The sequence below is a fragment of the Oncorhynchus kisutch genome, linkage group LG3 (genome assembly GCF_002021735.2).
Source record: "Oncorhynchus kisutch isolate 150728-3 linkage group LG3, Okis_V2, whole genome shotgun sequence".
Taxonomy (NCBI): Eukaryota; Metazoa; Chordata; class Actinopteri; order Salmoniformes; family Salmonidae; genus Oncorhynchus; species Oncorhynchus kisutch.
Window position 1 is genome coordinate 46,458,004 of NC_034176.2, and position 21,347 is coordinate 46,479,350.

Below are 21,347 nucleotides of genomic sequence, written 5' to 3' on the forward strand. Positions count from 1 at the left end.
TGAAGGAAGAACAATACTGGCTCTGAAGCAGCATGTGTACACGCAGATGCTATTTTTGCTCAGCATCAGACACATTTTTGCACTTTCCTCAGTGTAGCCAGCCTACTTTGCTCCAGTAAAACATGGGAAATGTAGCTGGCTACATTCTTTCTATGATAAATATTAGAAACATGATGGCCATGCATAGTTTTTGCAAAAAAATACCTTTCTTTTTCATTGAAACTAATTTACTCGTGTGGCTGCCAGCCAAATAGCATTTGACTTCTGCAGAATGTGTTGAACTAATGTATTTTATGTGAAGTGAAACTATAGGTTCATATCCCGGATCATTCTATTGAAGCAAAAAAACACAGACTCTCAATATAAAATGCGACCCCTGTCAATATACAGTTGGAATCAACTGCTCCCTCTTTCTCCCGTCGTGCTATTTACAAACAAACGCGACTGGCTCAACTGTTCTGGGAAACTACCTTCATAATGTAAAATAATGTGACAGGTGATAGGAAGAACGCGATCTGCTTTATTTCCTAAAGTATTGCACAAGTTGACTGTAGGTATTTACTTAAAAAGTTGCTACAAATATTGAAATTTATTGAAACAATTCAAATAAATAGTTTGAACGGCAAAAAACATCCTGTGGCTATTTACAAATACCCCAGTATACGATATATACAGTATATTTCCCAAGCCTACTCAGAACAGTTGACCCAACTCAATTGGTGGCCTGTCATGAATCTGTTTGTCTTGTGTTCTGGTTGAGGTGTTCCCCTCATTAAGCAGTAACAGGCGTAGTCTGGTAGTTGTGCCATTTTAGCTGTTGGTACAATATACTACAGTCATGTCTGCAAAAACACTACTGTAAATACTATAGTATACTGCAGTCATGTCCGCGAAAACACAAACAGTGAATACTATGGTAAACTACAGTCATGTCCACAAAAACACTACAGTGAATACTATAATATACTACAGTCATGTAAGAAAAAACATTACAGGAAGTACTACATTGAAGTCAACAAAAACATAACTGAATACTATAGTATATAAATATAATAATACTACCGTATTTAAACTATAGTCTACTATAGTATTTCTTTCATATAGGAAGCTTCAAAACGAGGCCAAATCAGGAAGTTCAGTCACTCTTTAAAGGCTGTTTAAGATAAATATAAACCACAGATAGAACAAACAGCAAAACATACTATAAATACATACATACAGTATGTAGCGATAACTCTTGACTTGTACAATTATAGAAACCTGGATCTACACTTCAGAACCAATGATAAACATATTTCCTCTATATCTTGTCTGTCTATAGTAGTCAGGAGTGTTATAGTTGTTGTGATCATGCTTGGCTGAATCTCCCCACGCAGAGCAAGCTGCTGCCGGATTGTCATGGTGTGCTGCTGGGTTGTCATGGAGATGCCTCGGTAATGACTTCCACTGGGACGGCAGGTGAAGGAAGTGATCTTTACACTGGACGCATCTCAATAGTCTAACGTGGCCTCCTCTCCTTCATCTCAATAGTCTCACAAGGCCACCTCCTCTCATCTCAGGTATCTCAAGGAAAGGATATGAGGTGTGGACTTACGACTATTGAGATGCACCCAGAAAGTCAGACACAGAAACCTCTGTCCACCAATGGAAATACAGCACCTACTGTCCTCTCGACCAATGGAAAAGCAAGAAAAGACAGACATAATACAGACACTGTTCTCTGACAGGGAGACAGCATGGACAGTGAACCCTCCTGTCATTGTAAAACCCCAGTTACTGATCACAAATAATTTACACCAAGGATGGGAGGCAGTCGGGAATACACAATCAGATAGTGGTGTTTGTTCATCACATACAGTATACATCTACCCCAGTGGTGTGTGTGTGTGTGTGTGTGTGTGTGTGTGTGTGTGTGTGTGTGTGTGTGTGTGTGTGTGTGTGTGTGTGTGTGTGTGTGTGTGTGTGTGTGTGTGTGTGTGTGTGTGTGTGTGTGTGAATGTATATTTGACAGTGGCCTTGGGGATAGAAATCCTCTCACTGGTGCCCATTGATTAAGCACAAACACTCATATATACAACAATGAACAAGCTGTCTAATACTCTGTCACTCACACACACACACACACACACACACAGGATCTCTGAAGTCAGCTTAGCTTAGCTCAGTGTGTGTTAGAGCAGGTTGACAAGGCTGGAAAACCTTCTGCATCACAGACACACACACAGGGATGACATCTGTGGGGTGACAGAAGTGGTTTGTCCTCCACTGTCTGACAGGAACAAACACTAGGTTGTGTCAGACTGGGGTTGAAGATCAACACTGAAGGGTGAACACAACAGCATTTCTCAGACAGTACTACCAAGACACTATCTCAGAAACACACACAGTCATGTAGTGATAGATAGTGTTGTTGGAAGATCTGTCATGTTCTAGCCTCACGACACTCCACTCCACTGGCAATGGCATTTCTATTGACAAAAACATGTAATTTCATCACGACAGGTAAAGGGTATGAAGTGTGGAATACAATTTATCTTTACTGGAGTGATATTATTAATATTTGGTTATTGCGTGTTCTTTCTGGTGGCTTACATGCGGACCACACCACTCGCGTTACGTGCGTGAGTGTTGCAAAATAAACTTACACATACAGTACATGTTATTCAATAATTTCATCAAAACTGCTTGCGAGCGTTTGCGTAGCCAGGTGCTAAAATAGAACTTGGTTGACACGCTGCAAGTCCCGCCTCTCCCATCATCTTATTGGTTTTTAGGAGTGTGGGCAATTGAAAGATGAAATGAGGTCAACACTCCAGTTCAGTTGGTGGTGGTAATGCACCTTAAAGTTGGTTGCCACCCGCCATATACAGTCGTGGCCAAAAGTTTTGAGAATGACACAAATATTAAATCAAATCAAATCAAATGTATTTATATAGCCCTTCGTACATCAGCTGATATCTCAAAGTGCTGTACAGAAACCCAGCCTAAAACCCCAAACAGCAAGCAATGCAGGTGTAGAAGCACAGTGGATAGGAAAAACTCCCTAGAAAGGCCAAAGCCTAGGAAGAAACCTAGAGAGGAACCAGGCTATGTGGGGTGGCCAGTCCTCTTCTGGCTGTGCCGGGTGGAGATTATAACAGAATATGGCCAAGATGTTCAAATGTTCATAAATGATCAGCATGTTCGAATAATAAGAAGGCAGAACAGTTGAAACTGGAGCAGCAGCACAGCCAGGTGGACTGGGGACAGCAAGGAGTCATCATGTCAGGTAATCCTGGGGCATGGTCCTAGGGCTCAGGTCCTCCGAGAGAGAGAATTAGAGAACGCACACTTAGATTCACACAGGACACCGAATAGGACAGGAGAAGTACTCCAGATATAACAAACTGACCCTAGCCCCCTGACACATAAACTACTGCAGCATAAATACTGGAGGCTGAGACAGGAGGGGTCAGGAGACACTGTGGACCCATCCGAGGACACCCCCGGACAGGGCCAAACAGGAAGGATATAACCCCACCCACTTTGCCAAAGCACAGCCCCCACACCACTAGAGGGATATCTTCAACCACCAACTTACCATCCTGAGACAAGGCCGAGTATAGCCCACAAAGATCTCCGCCATGGCACAACCCAAGGGGGGGTGCCAAGCCAGACAGGATGACCACATCAGTGAATCAACCCACTCAGGTGACGCACCCCTTCCAGGGACGGCATGAGAGAGCCCCAGTAAGCCAGTGACTCAGCCCCTGTAATAGGGTTAGAGGCAGAGAATCCCAGTGGAAAGAGGGGAACCGGTCAGGCAGAGACAGCAAGGGCGGTTCGTTGCTCCAGAGCCTTTCCGTTCACCTTCCCACACCTGGGCCAGACTACACTCAATCATATGACCCACTGAAGAGAGAGTCTTCAGTAAAGACTTAAAGGTTGAGACCGAGTTTGCGTCTCTGACATGGGTAGGCAGACCGTTCCATAAAAATGGAGCTCTATAGGAGAAAGCCCTGCCTCCAGCTGTTTGCTTAGAAATTCTAGGGACAATTAGGAGGCCTGCGTCTTGTGACCGTAGCGTACGTGTAGGTATGTATGGCAGGACCAAATCAGAGAGATAGGTAGGAGCAAGCCCATGTAATGCTTTGTAGGTTAGCAGTAAAACCTTGAAATCAGCCCTTGCTTTGACAGGAAGCCAGTGTAGAGAGGCTAGCACTGGAGTAATATGATCACATTTTTGGGTTCTAGTCAGGATTCTAGCAGCTGTATTTAGCACCAACTGAAGTTTATTTAGTGCTTTATTCGGGTAGCCGGAAAGTAGATCATTGCAGTAGTCTAACCTAGAAGTGACAAAAGCATGGATTAATTTTTCTGCATCATTTTTGGACAGAAAGTTTCTGATTTTTGCAATGTTACGTAGATGGAAAAAAGCTGTCCTTGAAATGGTCTTGATATGTTCTTCAAAAGAGAGACCATTCACAGAGACAAACTGATATCTTTCCGACAGATAAGATCTAAACCAGGCCAGAACTTGTCCGTGTAGACCAATTTGGGTTTCCAATCTCTCCAAAAGAATGTGGTGATCGATGGTATCAAAAGCAGCACTAAGGTCTAGGAGTACGAGGACAGATGCAGAGCCTCGGTCCGATGCCATTAAAATGTCATTTACCACCTTCACAAGTGCCGTCTCAGTGCTATGATGGGGTCTAAAACCAGACTGAAGCATTTCGTATACATTGTTTGTCTTCAGGAAGGCAGTAAGTTGCTGCGCAACAGCCTTTTCAATTTTTTTTTAGAGGAATGGAAGATTCGATATAGGCCGATAGTTTTTTATATTTTCTGGATCAAGGTTTGGCTTTTTCAAGAGAGGCTTTATTACTGCCACTTTTAGTGAGTTTGGTACACATCCGGTGGATAGAGAGACGTTTATTATGTTCAACGTAGGAGGGCCAAGCACAGGAAGCAGCTCTTTGAGTAGTTTAGTTGGAATAGGGTCCAGTATGCAGCTTGAAGGTTTAGAGGCCATGATTATTTTCATCATTGTGTCAAGAGATATATTACTAAAACACTTGAGCGTCTCTCTTGATCCTAGGTCCTGGGAGAGTTGTGCAGATTCAGGACAACTGAGCTTTGAAGGAATATGCAGATTTAAAGAGGAGTCTGTAATTTGCTTTCTAATAATCATAATATTTTCCTCAAAGAAGTTCATGAATTTATCACTGCTAAAGTGAAAGTCATCCTCGCTTGGGGAATGCTGCTTTTTAGTTAGCTTTGCGACAGTATCAAAAAGGAATTTCGGGTTGTTCTTATTTTCCTCAATTAAGTTTGAAAAATAGGATGATCGAGCAGCAGTAGGGGCTCTTCGGTACTGCACGGTACTGTCTTTCCAAGCTAGTCGGAAGACTTCCAGTTTGGTGTGGCGCCATTTCCGTTCCAATTTTCTGGATGCTTGCTTCAGAGCTCGGGTATTTTCTGTGTACCAGGGAGCTTTTAGTTTTTAGGGGTGCAACTGCATCTAGGGTATTGTGCAAGGTTAAATTGAGTTCCTCAGTTAGGTGGTTAACTGATTTTTGTCCTCTGGCGTCCTTGGGTAGACAGAGGGAATCTGGAAGGACATCAAGGAATCTTTGTGTAGTCTGTGAATTTATAGCACGACTTTTGATGTTCCTTGGTTGGGGCCTGAGCAGATTATTTGTTGCAATTGCACACATAATAAAATGGTGGTCCGATAGTCCAGGATTATGAGGAAAAACATTAAGATCCACAACATTTATTCCATGGGACAAAACTAGGTCCAGCGTATGACTGTGACAGTGAGTGGGTCCAGAGTCGATGATGGCTCCGAAAGCCTTTTGGAGTGGGTCTGTGGACTTTTCCATGTGAATATTAAAGTCACCAAAGATTAGAATATTATCTGCTATGACTACAAGGTCCGATAGGAATTCAGGGAACTCAAGTGAGGAACGCTGTATATGGCCCAGGAGGCCTGTAAACAGTAGCTATAAAAAGTGATTGAGTAGGCTGCATAGATTTCATGACTAGAAGCTCAAAAGACGAAAACGTCATTTCTCAGCAGTTTCACAGAGTGAAATTTTCACAGAGTCTGCTGCCTCAGTTTGTATCATCCAATTTGCATTTACTCCAGAATGTTATGAAGAGTGATCAGATGAATTGCAATTAATTGCAGTCCCTCTTTGCCATGCAAATGAACTGAATCCTCAAAAAACATTTCCACTGCATTTCAGACCTGCCACAAAAGGACCAGCTTACATCATGTCAGTGATTCTCTCGTTAACACAGCTGTGAGTGTTGACGAGGACAAGGATGGAGATCACTCTGTCATGCTGATTGATTTTGAATAACGGACTGGAAGCTTCAAAATGAGGGTGCTTGGAATCATTGTTCTTCCTCTGTCAGCCATGGTTACCTGCAAGGAAACACGTGCCGTCATCATTGCTTTGCACAAAAAGGGCTTCACAGGCAAGGATATTGCTGCCAGTAAGATTGCACCTAAATCAACCATTTATCGGATCATCAACAACTTCAAGGAGAGCGGTTCAATTGTTGTGAAGGCGGCTTCAGGGCGGTGCCCAAGAAAGTCCAGCAAGCGCCCGGACCGTCTCCTAAAGTTGATTCATCTGTGGGATCGGGACACCACCAGTGCAGAGCTTGCTCAGGAATGGCAGCAGGCAGGTGTGAGTGCATCTGCACGCACAGTGAGGTGAATACTTTTGGAGGATGGCCTAGTGTCAAGAAGGGCAGCAGGGACAGACTGATATTCTGCAAAAGGTACAGAGATTGGACTGCTGGGAACTGGGGTAAAGTCATTTTCTCTGATGAATCCCCTTTCAGATTGTTTGGGTAATCCAGAAAAAAGCTTGTCCGGAAAAGACAAGGTGAGCGCTACCAATCAGTCCTGTGTCATGCGGGGTTGCTTCTCAGCCAAGGGAGTGGGCTCACTCACAATTTTGCCTAAGAACACAGCCATGAATAAAGAATGGTACCAATACATCCTCCGAGAGCAACTTATCCCAACCATCCAGGAACAGTTAGGTGACGAACAATGCCTTTTCCAGCATGATGGAGCACCTTGCCATAATGCAAAAGTGATAACTAAGTGGCTCGGGGAACAAAACATCGATATTTTGTGTCCATGGCCAGGAAACTCCCCAAACCTTAATCCCATTGAGAATTTGTGGTCAATCCTCAAGAGGCGGGTGGACAAACAAAACCCCACAAATTCTGACAAACTCCAAGCATTGATTATGTAAGAATGGGCTGCCATCAGTGTGGCCCAGAAGTTAATTGACAGCATGCCAGGGCGAATTGCAGAGGTCTTGAAAAAGAAGGGTCAACACTGCAAATATTGACTCTTTGCATCAACTTCATGTAATTGTCAATAAAAGCCTTTGACACTTATAAAATGTTTGTAATTATACTTCAGTATTCCATAGTAACATCTGTCAAAAATATCTAAAGACACTGAAGCAGCAAAATTTGTGGAAATTAATATTTGTGTCATTCTCAAAACTTTTGGCCACGACTGTATAGTCCAAAGAAGAAGAAGAAGACTGACGGAGGAGAGATTACTAGAAACTAACTAGGTTTACTTTTTATCTGTGGATTAAGTCAAGGACCTTGCGCATTTCAGGTAAAATAACAACCCAATGTCTATATCCCTGGAAAAATATACTAGCAACAGCAAGCTAGCTAGCTAAATTGAAATGAATGTTTCATGCGTTTCATGAGTTTGTTTTGATATTTCAAAATGTGTCCTGATCGCGTCTGGTGTGGATGGACAAAATCAACATGCTTGCGATGGAGCATGCGCGTGCCCGATCTGGTCAGCATATTACAATACAATCTGACTGTTGAAAACAGATGTAGTGCCAGCCTGAGTCATCTTTATCTCCACAGAAAGGACTAATATTCTCTGTCCATTTCCACTCTGCACTGAATATTGGTGCTATTTCAGTACCTTCAATGTGTGTGTGCAGATACACTGTCTGTGTCAGTGTATCTGTCTGTGAGCGTGTGTGTGTGTGGCCTTGGCTCAGATACCAAATCTGAAAGCTGTGTGTGTGTGAGACCAAAGAGCTATCTCTTAGACTCTATAGGCCCCTGAGCCATATCTTCTTCCCTTTGCCTCTCTGACTGCCTCTTTCCCATCTTTCCCATCTTCCCTGCCCCTCACCTTTCCTGCCTCCCTGTCACCTTTTTCCCAGCTTTCCAACTCTCTGGGTTCATCTCTTCATCCACCTTCCCCCTTTCTATCTGGTACGATATCTCGTCACACCTTACCACTCATTTTCTCTCCCTTCTCTAACTCACCCTCCCTCCTCTCACCCTGAGCCCTTTCTCCCTCAACTTCCCTCCCTCCACCTCTCTCCCTGGCACAATATCTCCTCAGGCCTTACCACTTTTTCTTTCCTCTCCTTCTTTCCATTATCTACCTCCCCCTCTCTCCCTGAGCTGTCTTCTAGTTGTGTGACCTCAGAGAAATGCTCAAGAATGATATGAGTGGGCTTTGGCTAAGTGTGCTCCAGTAGGCGGCTTTTAGCCTAGTGGTTAGAACGTTGGGCCAGTAACCGAAAGGTTGCTGGATCGAATCCCCGATCTGACAAGGTAAAGATCTGTAATTCTGCCCCTGAGCAAGGCATTTAACCCACTGTTCCCCGGGCGCCAAAGATGCGGATGTCGATTATGGCAGCCCCCTGCATCTCTCTGATTCAGATAGGTTAAATGCAGAAGACACATTTCAGTTGAAGGCATTCAGTTGTACAACTGACTAGGTATCCCCCTTTCCCTAGTTGAAGTGAGATCCACCCACTCGCTCAACTACCCTTGGTACACCCCAGTCACAACCACAACTGCTCTCTCTCTCTCTCTCTCTCTCACCACCTCCTCAGCCCCCCCACACACTCTCATGCTTGGCTGAAACCGGCAGGCACTCAGGGCTTGTATGCATGGATGCCTGTTTGTGTAAGACGCAGCGTGTAGAGCTAGGTTGTGGATTAAATTACAGAAAGCTTAACAACGTAACAGTGAGAGGTGAAACACATACAGTCATTATAATATCTGATTAAAGCAGTAGACTACTACTGTACCCTTATAATCATTTTTTTTTTACACGCTTTTATGTCATAGTTGTATCATTGTAATGTGATTGTACTAAGAGTTCATGTCAGATGAATGTCACAGGGTTGTCATGTGACATATAAGCGAGGGGGGAGTGAGAGAATAGAGGGAGAGCAGAGAGAGAAACATAAATATGTGTTAACAAAAGAGCGAGAGAGAAAGACAACTCTGCACTAACAAAGGGAGGGCGAGCTGTGGAATGCTAATAGCCTAATTTCAACAGGACATTCAAGAGTAAAACGCACTGTATTAATATTCTGTCAGTTTCACTTTCTCCGCAGTCATAGACCTGAATAACATGAATATTCAATGGATTATTACTGTCCATTATCATTTGGGGTCACTTAGAAATGTCCTTGATTTTGAAAGAAAAGCACATTTTTGTCCATTAATAAAAATAACATCAGAAATACAGATCAGAAATACAGTGTAGACATTGTTAATGTTGTAAATGACTATTGTAGTTGGAAACGGCAGATTTTTTTATGGAATACCTACATTGTACAGAGGCCCATTATCAGCAATCATCACTCCTGAGTTGCAATGGCACGTTGTGATAGCTAATCCAAGCAGAGTTGCAAAGAAAATGGCATATCTCAGACTGGCAAATAAAAAGAAAAGATTAAGATGGGCAAAATAACACAGACACTGGACAGAGGAACTCTGCCTAGAAGGCCAGCATCCCAGAGTCGCCTCTTCACTGTCGACATTGAGACTATTTAATGAAACTGCCAGATGAGGACTTGTGAGGAGTCTGTTTCTCAAACTAGACACTCTAAGGTACTTGTCCTCTTACTCAGTTGTGCAGTTATGCACCAGGGCATCCCACTCCTCTTTCTATTCTGGTTAGAGACAGTTTGCACTGTTCTGTGAAGGTACTAGTACACAGCGTTGTACGAGATCTTCAGTTTCTTGGCAATTTCTCGCATGGAATAGCCTTAATTTCTCAGAACAAGAATAGACTGATGAGTTTCAGAAGAAAGTCCTTTGTTTCTGGCCATTTTGAGCCTGTGATCAAACCCACAAATGCTGATGCGCCAGATACTCAACTAGTCTAAAGAAGGCCAGTTGTATTGCTTCTTTAGTCAGAACAACAGTTTTCAGCTGCGCTAACATAACTGCAAAGGGGTTCTTAATGATCAATTAGCCTTTTAATTAGCTAACACAACGTGCCATTGGAACACAGGAGTGATGGTTGCTGATAATGTGCCTCTGTAGATATTCCATAAAAAATCTGCCCTTTCCAACTACAATAGTCATTTACAACATTAACAATGTCTACACTGTAGGTTGTAACTGCCAGGTCGCACTTGTAGGTCGCAGTTGTAAATGAGAACTTGTTCTCAACTGGCCTACCTGGTTAAATAAAGGTGAAATAAAATAAAAAAATCTGATCAATTTGATGTTATTTTAATGGACAAAAAATGTGATTTTCTTTCAAAAACAAGGACATTTCTAAATGACCCCAAACTTTTGAACGGTAGTGTGGGTGTGTGTATATATACACTGCAAAAAAAAAAAAGGGAACACTTAAACAACACAATGTAACTCCAAGTCAATCACACTTCTGTGAAATCAAACTGTCCACTTAGGAAGCAACACTGATTGACAAATTTCACATGCTGTTGTGCAAATGGAATAGACAACAGGTGGAAATTATAGGCAATTAGCAAGACACCCCCAATAAAGGAGTGGTTCTGCAGGTGGGGACCACAGACCACTTCTCAGTTCCTATGCTTCCTGGCTGATGTTTTGGTCACTTTTGAATGCTGGCTGTGCTTTCACTCTAGTGGTAGCATGAGACGGAGTCTACAACCCACACAAGTGGCTCAGGTAAGTGCAGCTCATCCGGAATGGCACATCAATGCGAGCTGTGACAAGAAGGTTTGCTGTGTCTGTCAGCGTAGTGTCCAGAGCATGGAGGCGCTACCAGGAGACAGGCCAGTACATCAGGAGACATGGAGGAGGCCGTAGGAGGGCAACAACCCAGCAGCAGGACCTCTACCTCCACCTTTGTGCAAGGAGGAGCACTGCCAGAGCACTGCAAAATGACATCCAGCAGGCCACAAATGTGCATGTGTCTGCTCAAACGGTCAGAAACAGACTCCATGAGGGTGGTATGAGGGCCCGACGTTCACAGGTGGGGGTTGTGCTTACAGCCCAACACCGTGCAGGACGTTTGAATTTGCCAGAGAACACCAAGATTGGCAAATTCGCCACTGGCACCCTGTGCTCTTCACAGATGAAAGCAGGTTCACACTGAGCACATGTGACAGACATGACAGTCTGGAGACGCCGTGAAGAACGTTCTGCTGCCTGCAACATCCTCCAACATGACCGGTTTGGCGGTGGGTCAGTCATGGTGTGGGGTGTCATTTCTTTGGGGGGCCGCACAGCCCTCCATGTGCTCGCCAGAGGTAGCCTGACTGCCATTAGGTACCGAGATTAGATCCTCAGACCCCTTGTGAGACCATATGCTGGTGCGGTTGGCCCTGAGTTCCTCCTAATGCAGGACAATGCTAGACCTCATGTGGCTGGAGTGTGTCAGCAGTTCCTGCAAGAGGAAGGCATTGATGCTATGGACTGGCCAGCCCGTTCCCCAGACCTGAATCCAATTGAGCACATCTGGGACATCATGTCTCGCTCCATCCACCAACGTTGCACCACAGACTGTCCAGGAGTTGGCAGATGCTTTAGTCCAGGTCTGGGAGGAGATCCCTCAGGAGACCATCCGCCACCTCATCAGGAGCATGCCCAGGTGTTGTAGGGAGGTCATACAGGCACGTGGAGGCCACACACACTACTGAGCCTCATTTTGACTTGTTTTAAGGACATTACATCAAAGTTGGATCAGCCTGTAGTGTGGTTTTCCACTTTAATTTTGAGTGTGACTCCAAATCCAGACCTCCATGGGTTGATAAATTTGATTTCCATTGATAATTTTTGCGTGATTTTGCTGTCAGCACATTAAAGAAAAAAGTATTTAATAAGAATATTTCATTCATTCAGATCTAGGATGTGTTATTTTAGTGTTCCCTTCATTTTTTGGAGCAGTGTATATATATATATAAAATCACACACACACACAGGCGCACACAAACACACAATACTGTCCATTATCAACACACTAACTTCGTACAGCAATTGTGACGCAGGTCCAAAGTTTGTAGATCCCAAACTCCTCAAATTCCAATTAACAGCTTCATACAAAAGAAATCCAGATTGGCAGATCATTTTCCAATTCGAACATAAATTCCCACATAGAGGACTACCCGCTGACTGATAACATTAATATGCAGGAGCTAACTCGAAGGTTTAGTCCGCATTAAATATTCCCTTTCACTGTAGTAGTTCTAGAGGCACAGTAGTACACCACATTATATATGTAGCAGGGTGCAATTTGGGACAAAGCCTATGATTCATAACGATAATCTATTGTAATCTATTAATATAATCTAATAGCAAACCAAGCAGAGGCCAGAAATAGACACAAAGCCATATGGCGCACTACTCCATCCCTCTATTCTTCTATCATCCCTCTTTTTCCATCCATCCATCCAGCCCAGACATGGGTTCAAATCAGGGGAGAATGACTGCTCCCTTTCATTGAAGCCACGGAAGTTCAAGGCCAACCACGGTACTGCAGGCACTGTTAGCAGAAAACAGGATCCCCGTTACAGTAAATAGAAAAATTGTGATCTTCGTGGTCAAAATTTGTGTACATTTTTTTTTTTAAATCGAAAGCAAACATGGTAGCAATAATTGCTTATACTACACCAGATGTATGTCCTTGAACAGATTATTTCAAAATTGCAAAGTTCTAAGGACAATTTAGTTGCTAACCGATCCTGGGCTGTATCACAACTGGCCGTGATCGGGAGTCCCATAGGGCGGCGCACAATTGGCCCAGCGTCGTCCGGGTTAGGAGAGGGTTTGGCCGGGGTAGGCTGTCATTGTAAAATAAGAATTTGGTTAAACAAAGGTTAAATAAATAAAATAATGCCAGCCTGCAGTACCCCGGTCAGCCTTGAGTTACTCAATGAGAGGAGGCAGCACTGAGCTAGCCTGCAACGTCTCTTCCTGGTTTAGCTCAAACTGCGCATTTTATGTCTCCATGGGCAGCCATTTTAACTGATTTATTTTGGCTTCCAATGTGCTATTGAATCTTCACATTGGAATTAATGGTGTCATATGATCAATTGCTTCGTCTATTCATATCATTGGTTCAAATAGGCTGGCTCAAGCAAACATTCAGGATGTTTGAAAGAGAACAATTACTACTTGAACCCAGGTCTGATGCACAGAAGAGAGGTTTATGTGTAGGTTATACAGGCCATATGTTTTCTGTCTACCCAATTATGCTGATATGCTATTGATATTACAACACAGCAGAGTAATAGGCCAGTAGGATGTACTGTAAAGACATAGCTTCATGCCCTCACTACCTCCGCTTGCCTTGGCTAAACGTCTCTTCAATATAACCTCTATTTTGACGAGGGGCATTTTGTTCCAACTGAGAATATGGAGGCCAATTTCTAAAAAGCCCTTGAGCTCAAAGCTTTTTTCTTTCTTTCAAATGTATGCCTAACCTAAAATGTATTTAAAGATACTTCATTGGAGTTATATCTTTGTAGTAGTTGTGCAATTACTCAATATTCCCACACACAGTTGGGAATGTTTGAAGATACCAGTCTAGTTCCCAGACAGACAGTTGTAGCTCTAAGACTGTCCCAGATATTGATGTTGATAGATTACTATGTAGGTCGTAGCTACTCCCTAGGTGGTCATTAACTCACCTACATCCAGTCAAGGGCACCTTAGGTGTGCCAAGTTTCGATACCTACAGTACTGTATGTGTGTAGCTCCTGTGTGTATCTACACTGGTGTGGTCAGGGCATCCAGCTGAAATAAGGAAAGCATGAGTGAGGAATGCCAGGTGAGGGTGAAGCAAAGCTATGGGTAGAGAAACCATTTGAAATATCTTTGGTCCATCTTAAATGATCTGGTTCTTCCCTGCACACTACACAACTCCCCTTCATGTCCTCTCAAAATACAGTGACACACACACTCCCAAAGAACTCTTGAGCAGTAGCTTGAGGAACACTGATAAACAGCTAATTAGGTAAGTGGAGCCCATTTGGTAATTTGTTTCCTGCATCCCCTGTTGAGTAGATATATCAGTTATTGACTGCTGAGATTTAGAAGGTGGGTAATTAACTACAAAAATGTGGCAAAAAAATATCACCATTAACAACACAGACTAATAGAAGGGATTCTCTCTTGTGTGTATATACAGTGTGTGTGTGTGTGTGTGTGTGTGTGTGTGTGTGTGTGTGTGTGTGTGTGTGTGTGTGTGTGTGTGTGTGTGTGTGTGTGTGTGTGTGTGTGTGTGTGTGTGTGTGTGTTCACCTGTGAGGATGTCTCATTGCTCCTGAATGATTCTCCCACATACTGACAGCTCATTAGGAGAGAGTGGGAGGTAGCAAGCGAGAGAGAAAAAAGAAAGAAAGACAAAAAGGGAAAAGGGAATCCACAGAGGCCTCTGAGACACAGTCCATATATCTAAGATCGAGAAAAAGACTAACATTTTCCCTCAAAACCTGTCTGCATGACGTCAATTGAATAAACAAAAAACATACTTTAATTTGACTGTATCGTGACACTCGAAAACACCATTGAACACATAGTGCAGCATGACAGTGTGATTCTAGCCTCAACAACAAAGCTTCAGTCCCCCTGCTTCACTTTCAGTGTGATTGGAGGCAGACAGGAGATGAAAATGTCTTGAACAGTGAATACCAGCAGCAGCAGACCAGCAGACTGTAATGGACAGACCATGTTGTATTGTGAGGTGGTCCTGTGAGATCTTGAATGTGTCCCAAATGGCACCCTATTCTCTATATACAGTAGTGCAAGACCTTTTACCAGAGCCTATGACACTCATCTTGGGAACTCCATCCCTGTGTTCTCACTGTGTGACTTTAGGCACTCAAGCTTCTACATCAATCACACCAACCAGACATATGACCCTTACATATGACCTCGTATACCCTGTAGCCTGACAGCTCTTCACAAAAATATATCTACAACAAACACACACACACACACACACACACACACAGCACAAGCTCTTTTCTCAGCATAAGAGATTAAAACTGTGAAGAGGCAGAGAGCATTTACTAGCTGCTGATACAGTCTAGTGTTGTCAATACAGAATACAGAAACATAATTCTGTGGTAAATAAAACAGAATAGCTGGTGTTAGAACTACTACAATGCTGCCTAACCTTTCCCTCCTCTGTCATTGTTAAGCCGTATCAACACACAGAACTCCTCTAGAGAGCGATTCATATTGAAAGGAAGCTCAATGGCATTCCAACTGACCCAGAGGAGAAGGATAGGACAGGGCAGCTAAGGAAATAAGCAACAGCAAAGAGTTGAGAGAGGAAGAGCAGAAGGGGAACGTTTCAATATTGCAAGGTGTGCACCGGAATCCCCGACATCATTATGTGGACACGGTGTGGCAAGCCCATGCACTGACAAACAGTCAGGGAGGAAGGGAGAGTCCCTTGTAGGGGTATAAATCAGAAGGAAAACATGCTGGTGATACACACACCTTCACACACACTGTACCCCCAGGATTAGCCTCTGTTGGATTCTAGCTTGAAATATACTTATTTGTACTAGAACATACTAGAACTTATTGATTACTTTACATGCATAATAAATGTATATGTTTGGGTCAACGGAAAGTAAGATTGGAACTAGGTGTATGGAAAGTTACTGAGTGAGAGAGGGGGAGTGCAGAAAGTTTACATTCTGTCACAGACATAGGCCCCGCCCACTATGTACTTTGCCTCCGGCCACAAATACATTTGCACATAGATCCTTCCTGCTTACCCATAACATGTTAATCACTACTGCTAGGCCACTTACTAAAACGTGCTCAAGTCAATTAGTCAGTTTCCAACGCCTTCCCTGTATCCTGTCAGCTCCCCTGGACCCTAAACAGACACCACAGGAGCAGATGAGAGCATTTACCGCAAAATGTATAATGTAAACAAAGAGACAGCCACCACAATATGCAGCACTGAGGGGGTCGTTTCACCTCAAAAAGCACAAGAGGTTCTGTAAGAAACCGATACGATTTGCATTCCTGCAACATTATTTGGTTGAAATATAATATGATCTCTGAGAAATTAAGCTAATTGATTGCACCCAAATTGGCGATATTAATTTAATTGTAAATTTATAGATTCATATACAGTCGTGGCCAAAAATATTGTCACCCTTGCACTTTTTTTCAAATAATGCACCATTTCTTCCAGAAAACTGTTGAAATTAAAACTTATTTTGGTATCCACATGTGTATGTCTTCGGTGTGCAGTTGAACAAAAATATATTTTTAAAAATGAATAATTTACTAGATCTTCCACAAAGAAATCCTAAAATGGCTCGGACAATATTTTTGGCACCTTCTAGAAGTAGCTAGAAATAATTAGATTTCAAGTAGGTGATTCTCATTTACTTTGGAATTGAACTCACCTTAGGTGAGTTGAAGCTGCTTGCGGTATAAAAATCACATATTCAACCAGTTTGAATAGAGAAAAGGACTTATTCCCCTTTTTTGTGTCACTGTGTGTACCACACTGAGCATGGACAAAAGAAAGAAAACCAAAGAATAATCTGAGGAGATCAGACACAAGATTGTAATCAAGCATGGACAATCTCAAGGCTACAAATCTCCGGAGACCTTGATGTTCCTGTTTCCACCATATGTAATGTTATCAAGAAGTTTAAGGCCCATGTCACTGTAACCAACCTCACTGAACTTGGCCAGCAAGAGAGAAATTGATGGAAGATTGCAGTGAAGGATTGTTCGAATGGTGGATAAAGCAGCTCGGTCAACTGCCAAACAGATTCAAGCTGACCTTCAGACACAAGGTGTGACAGTTTCAACTCGCACCATCCGTCTCCAACTCAATGAAAGGGGGTTATGGTAGGAAACCCAGGAGGACCCTACTGCTGAGAGAAAGACATAAGAAAGCCTGACTGCAATTTGCCAAAACACACCTGAACATGCCCAAATCCTTCTGGGAGAATGTCCTGTGGACAGATGAGACCAAATTAGAGTTTTTTGGTAAAGCACACCATCTCTATGTTTACAGAAAATAAAATGAAGGTTTCAATGAAAATAACACCTTCAGTCAAACATGGAGCAGGTTCAGTGATGTTTTGTGGTTGCTTTGCTGCCTCTGGCACTGGGTGCCTTGAAGGTGTGCATGGCGTCATGAAATCAGGTGAATACCAAGGCATTTTGGAGCACAATGTCGGACCCAGTGACAGAAAGTAGGTCCCCGTCGAAGGTCATGGGTCTTCCAGCAGAACAATGACACCAAACACACTTCAAAAAGCACCCAGGAATGTTTCAAGACAAAACACTGGACTGTTCTGAAGTGGCCAGCAATGAGTCCAGATCTAAATCCAATTGAAAACTTGTGGAGAGGTCTGAAAACAGCAGTTAGGAGAAGGCACCCTTCTAATCTGGGAGAAATGGAGGATTTTGCACAAAAGGAGTGGGCCAAACTGTCAGTACAGAGCAAGCTCTCATCGATGGTTATAGGAAGGGCTTGATTGCAGATATTTTGACCAAAGGCTGTGCTAATATTAAGTATAGGGTGTCCATTTTGTCAATGCCATTTCTGTTTATTTTCCGATTTAAATGGATATATTAAGTTCTGAATCAAAAACAAAAGTTATGTAATATTAACAGTGAAATAAAGAATTGTGGAGGTCAAATACTTTGTTCAATTTCAACTCATTTTTAGGGAAAATTGTGAGTAAGACATGAAGAATGAAAAATAAAAAGCCACTCACGGACCACACCAGGCCCACCCCAACAGACAGTATACAGTATTAGTTCTCTATGTTTGACATGTAGTATGAAGCTGCAGCTTGGATTATTGTTTATTCATACTATGTATTTGTATTTCTTATGGATACTCATAAGCTGCTGCCTTGCTCTTCCTGGGGTCAGGCAAAATTAAGGCAGTTATACAATTTTAAAAACATTACAAAACATTCAGTACAGAATTCACAACACACTAAGTGTATTATCAGTGAATATGGTGCAGAGAAATTAGCCATTGAAGTCACTTGCATTTCCCCCCATAAATATGTGTGAAAATGCAAGGTTTTTCGCACTAAATACCACTGTTCCTACTACTGCCACTCCCGTTAATCCTCATTCATTGTAGCTGTGGTGCAGGTTGTAGCAATAGTGTAAAGTAAAAATACTTGAAAGTACTACTTAAGTCGTTTTTTTAAGTTCTGTACTTTACCATTTTTCTTTTTGAAAACTTTTACTTCACTCCATTACTAAAGAAAATTATGTACTTTTTACTACATACATTTCCCTGACACCCAAAAGTACTCGTTAAATTTTGAATTCTTAGCAGGACAGGAAAATTGCCAAATTCACACATTTACAGTGCCTTGCGAAAGTATTCGGCCCTCTTGAACTTTGCAACCTTTTGCCACATTTCAGGCTTCAAACATAAAGATATAAAACTGTATTTTTTTGTGAAGAATCAACAACAAGTGGGACACAATCATGAAGTGGAACGACATTTATTGGATATTTCAAACTTTTTTAACAAATCAAAAACTGAAAAATTGGGCGTGCAGAATTATTCAGCCCCCTTAAGTTAATACTTTGTAGCGCCACCTTTTGCTGCGATTACAGCTGTAAGTCACTTGGGGTATGTCTCTATCAGTTTTGCACATCGAGAGACTGAAATGTTTTCCCATTCCTCCTTGCAAAACAGCTCGAGCTCAGTGAGGTTGGATGGAGAGCATTTGTGAACAGCAGTTTTCAGTTCTTTCCACAGATTCTCGATTGTATTCAGGTCTGGACTTTGACTTTTTGAACCATTCCATTGTAGATTTTGCTTTATGTTTTGGATCATTGTCTTGTTGGAAGACAAATCTCTGTTCCAGTCTCAGGTCTTTTGCAGACTCCATTAGGTTTTCTTCCAGAATGGTCCTGTACTTGGCTCCATCCATCTTCTCATCAATTTTAACCATCTTCCCTGTCCCTGCTGAAGAAAAGCAGGCCCAAACCATGATGCTGCCACCACCATGTTTGACAGTGGGGATGGTGTGTGATGGTGATGAGCTGTGTTGCTTTTACGCCAAACATAACGTTTTGCATTGTTGCCAAAAAGTTCAATTTTGGTTTCATCTGACCAGAGCACCTTCTTCCACATGTTTGGTGTGTCTCCCAGGTGGCTTGTGGCAAACTTTAAACGACACTTTTTATGGATATCTTTAAGAAATGGCTTTCTTTTTGCCACTCTTCCATAAAGGCCAGATTTGTGCAATATACGACTGATTGTTGTCTTATGGACAGAGTCTCCCACCTCGGCTGTAGATCTCTGCAGTTCATCCAGAGTGATCATGGGCCTCTTGGCTGCATCTCTGATCAGTCTTCTCCTTGTATGAGCTGAAAGTTTAGAGGGACGGCCAGGTCTTGGTAGATTTGCAGTGGTCTGATACTCCTTCCATTTCAATATTATCGCTTGCACAGTGCTCCTTGGGATGTTTAAAGCTTGGGAAATCTTTTTGTATCCAAATTCGGCCTTAAACTTCTTCACAACAGTATCTCGGACCTGCCTGGTGTGTTCCTTGTTCTTCATGATGCTCTCTACGCTTTTAACGGACCTCTGAGACTATCACAGTGCAGGTGCATTTATACAGAGACTTGATTACACACAGGTGGATTGTATTTATCATCATTAGTCATTTAGGTCAACATTGGATCATTCAGAGATCCTCACTGAACTTCTGGAGAGAATTTGCTGCACTGAAAGTAAAGGGGCTGAATAATTTTGCACGCCCAATTTTACAGTTTTTGATTTGTTAAAAAAGTTTGAAATATCCAATAAATGTCGTTCCACTTCATGATTGTGTCCCACTTGTTGTTGATTCTTCACAAAAAAATACAGTTTTATATCTTTATGTTTGAAGCCTGAAATGTGGCAAAAGGTCGCAAAGTTCAAGGGGGGCGAATACTTTCGCAAGGCACTGTATCAAGAAAACATCCCTGGTCATCCCTACTGCCTCTGGTCTGGCAGACTCACTCTAAACACATGCTTCATTTGTAAATTATGTCTGAGTGTAGGAGAAAGCCCCTGGCTATCTGTAAAAAAAGATAACAAGAAAATGAGGCTGTCTGGTTTGCTTTATATAAGGAATTAGCAATTATTTATACTATTATTTTTGATTCTTAAGTATATTTTAGCAATTATATTTACTTTTGATACTTAAGTATAATGAAAACCAAATAGTTTGACTACTCAAGTATGACAATTGGGTTATTTTTCCACCACTGGGTTGTAGCATGGGTGGAAGTAAGAAGAACGCACATTTTATGGCTTATAAAGATGTTGAACTGAATTCAAACTTAAACATGATCTTAGGCTACTCATAAAAACAGCAGCTCTTTTCTGTATTCGTTGAGTCTCTAGCTTGTCATGGTTTTAAATGTTTTGAAATCTCACAGTATCAACGTCGCTGTGCATTCGAGGCTTCTTTTTACAGTCTATGGCTCGAGGAAACTGTGCACACACAGTGATCTGAGCTATCTGATCTGCCAGCTGTAGGCCTATAGATGCACTTGATTTGCTCTCTGGAGTTCTACCTTCAGACACATGAAATGGTTCAAAATGGAAACACTTTACCTTCCCCGCCCTAGGGCTGCTGAATCAAGTCCACTTATGGCAAACAGTGCGAAGCGAATACAGAAATAGGAACCCAAGGTTTAATCGTTTAAATTATTATTATTATTTTTTAGAAATGTTTGGTGATCGACTAGGAATGCCTTACAGATCAACCGGTTGGTGACTACTGCTGTATGGTGTTTTGCAATGGTAATGGTATTGGGTTGGGTTTAATGGTAAATGTAACACAACATATAGAGATGTTTTCTAGTAATGTTATTGAAAAACATGAGACTGACATGCAAAGGTTTATAATTGTATTATTAGGGTTGTCCTAAAATATTTGGGCTTCATATGAGAATTGCCCCATAGGGAAAGCCCCTCTCAGAGAGCTACCACTTGTTTGACTATTCAAGGGGAGTTTGGTTGAAGCATTAGGTTGCTCAGAGAATTACAAACTGAATTGCTTTCATGGAGGACTGGCTTGACTTTTGAGGATGACAAT

The 21,347-nt window shown here is 42.3% G+C and overlaps 1 protein-coding gene across 3 annotated transcripts in view; it reads right to left on the minus strand.

Moving 5' to 3' along the window:
• The window catches only part of apba1a (amyloid beta (A4) precursor protein-binding, family A, member 1a), a 100,089-nt gene that overhangs the window by 69,667 nt on the left and 9,075 nt on the right, over positions 1–21,347 (minus strand). Inside the window, exon 2 of one of the 3 annotated variants that reach the window (XM_031807277.1) lies at positions 16,059–16,126. The exons of the other annotated variants lie outside the window; for them this stretch is intronic. The gene's annotated coding sequence lies outside the window, so the exon portion shown is untranslated. The remainder of the gene's footprint in view (positions 1–16,058; positions 16,127–21,347) is intronic. 3 annotated transcript variants of the gene reach the window in all.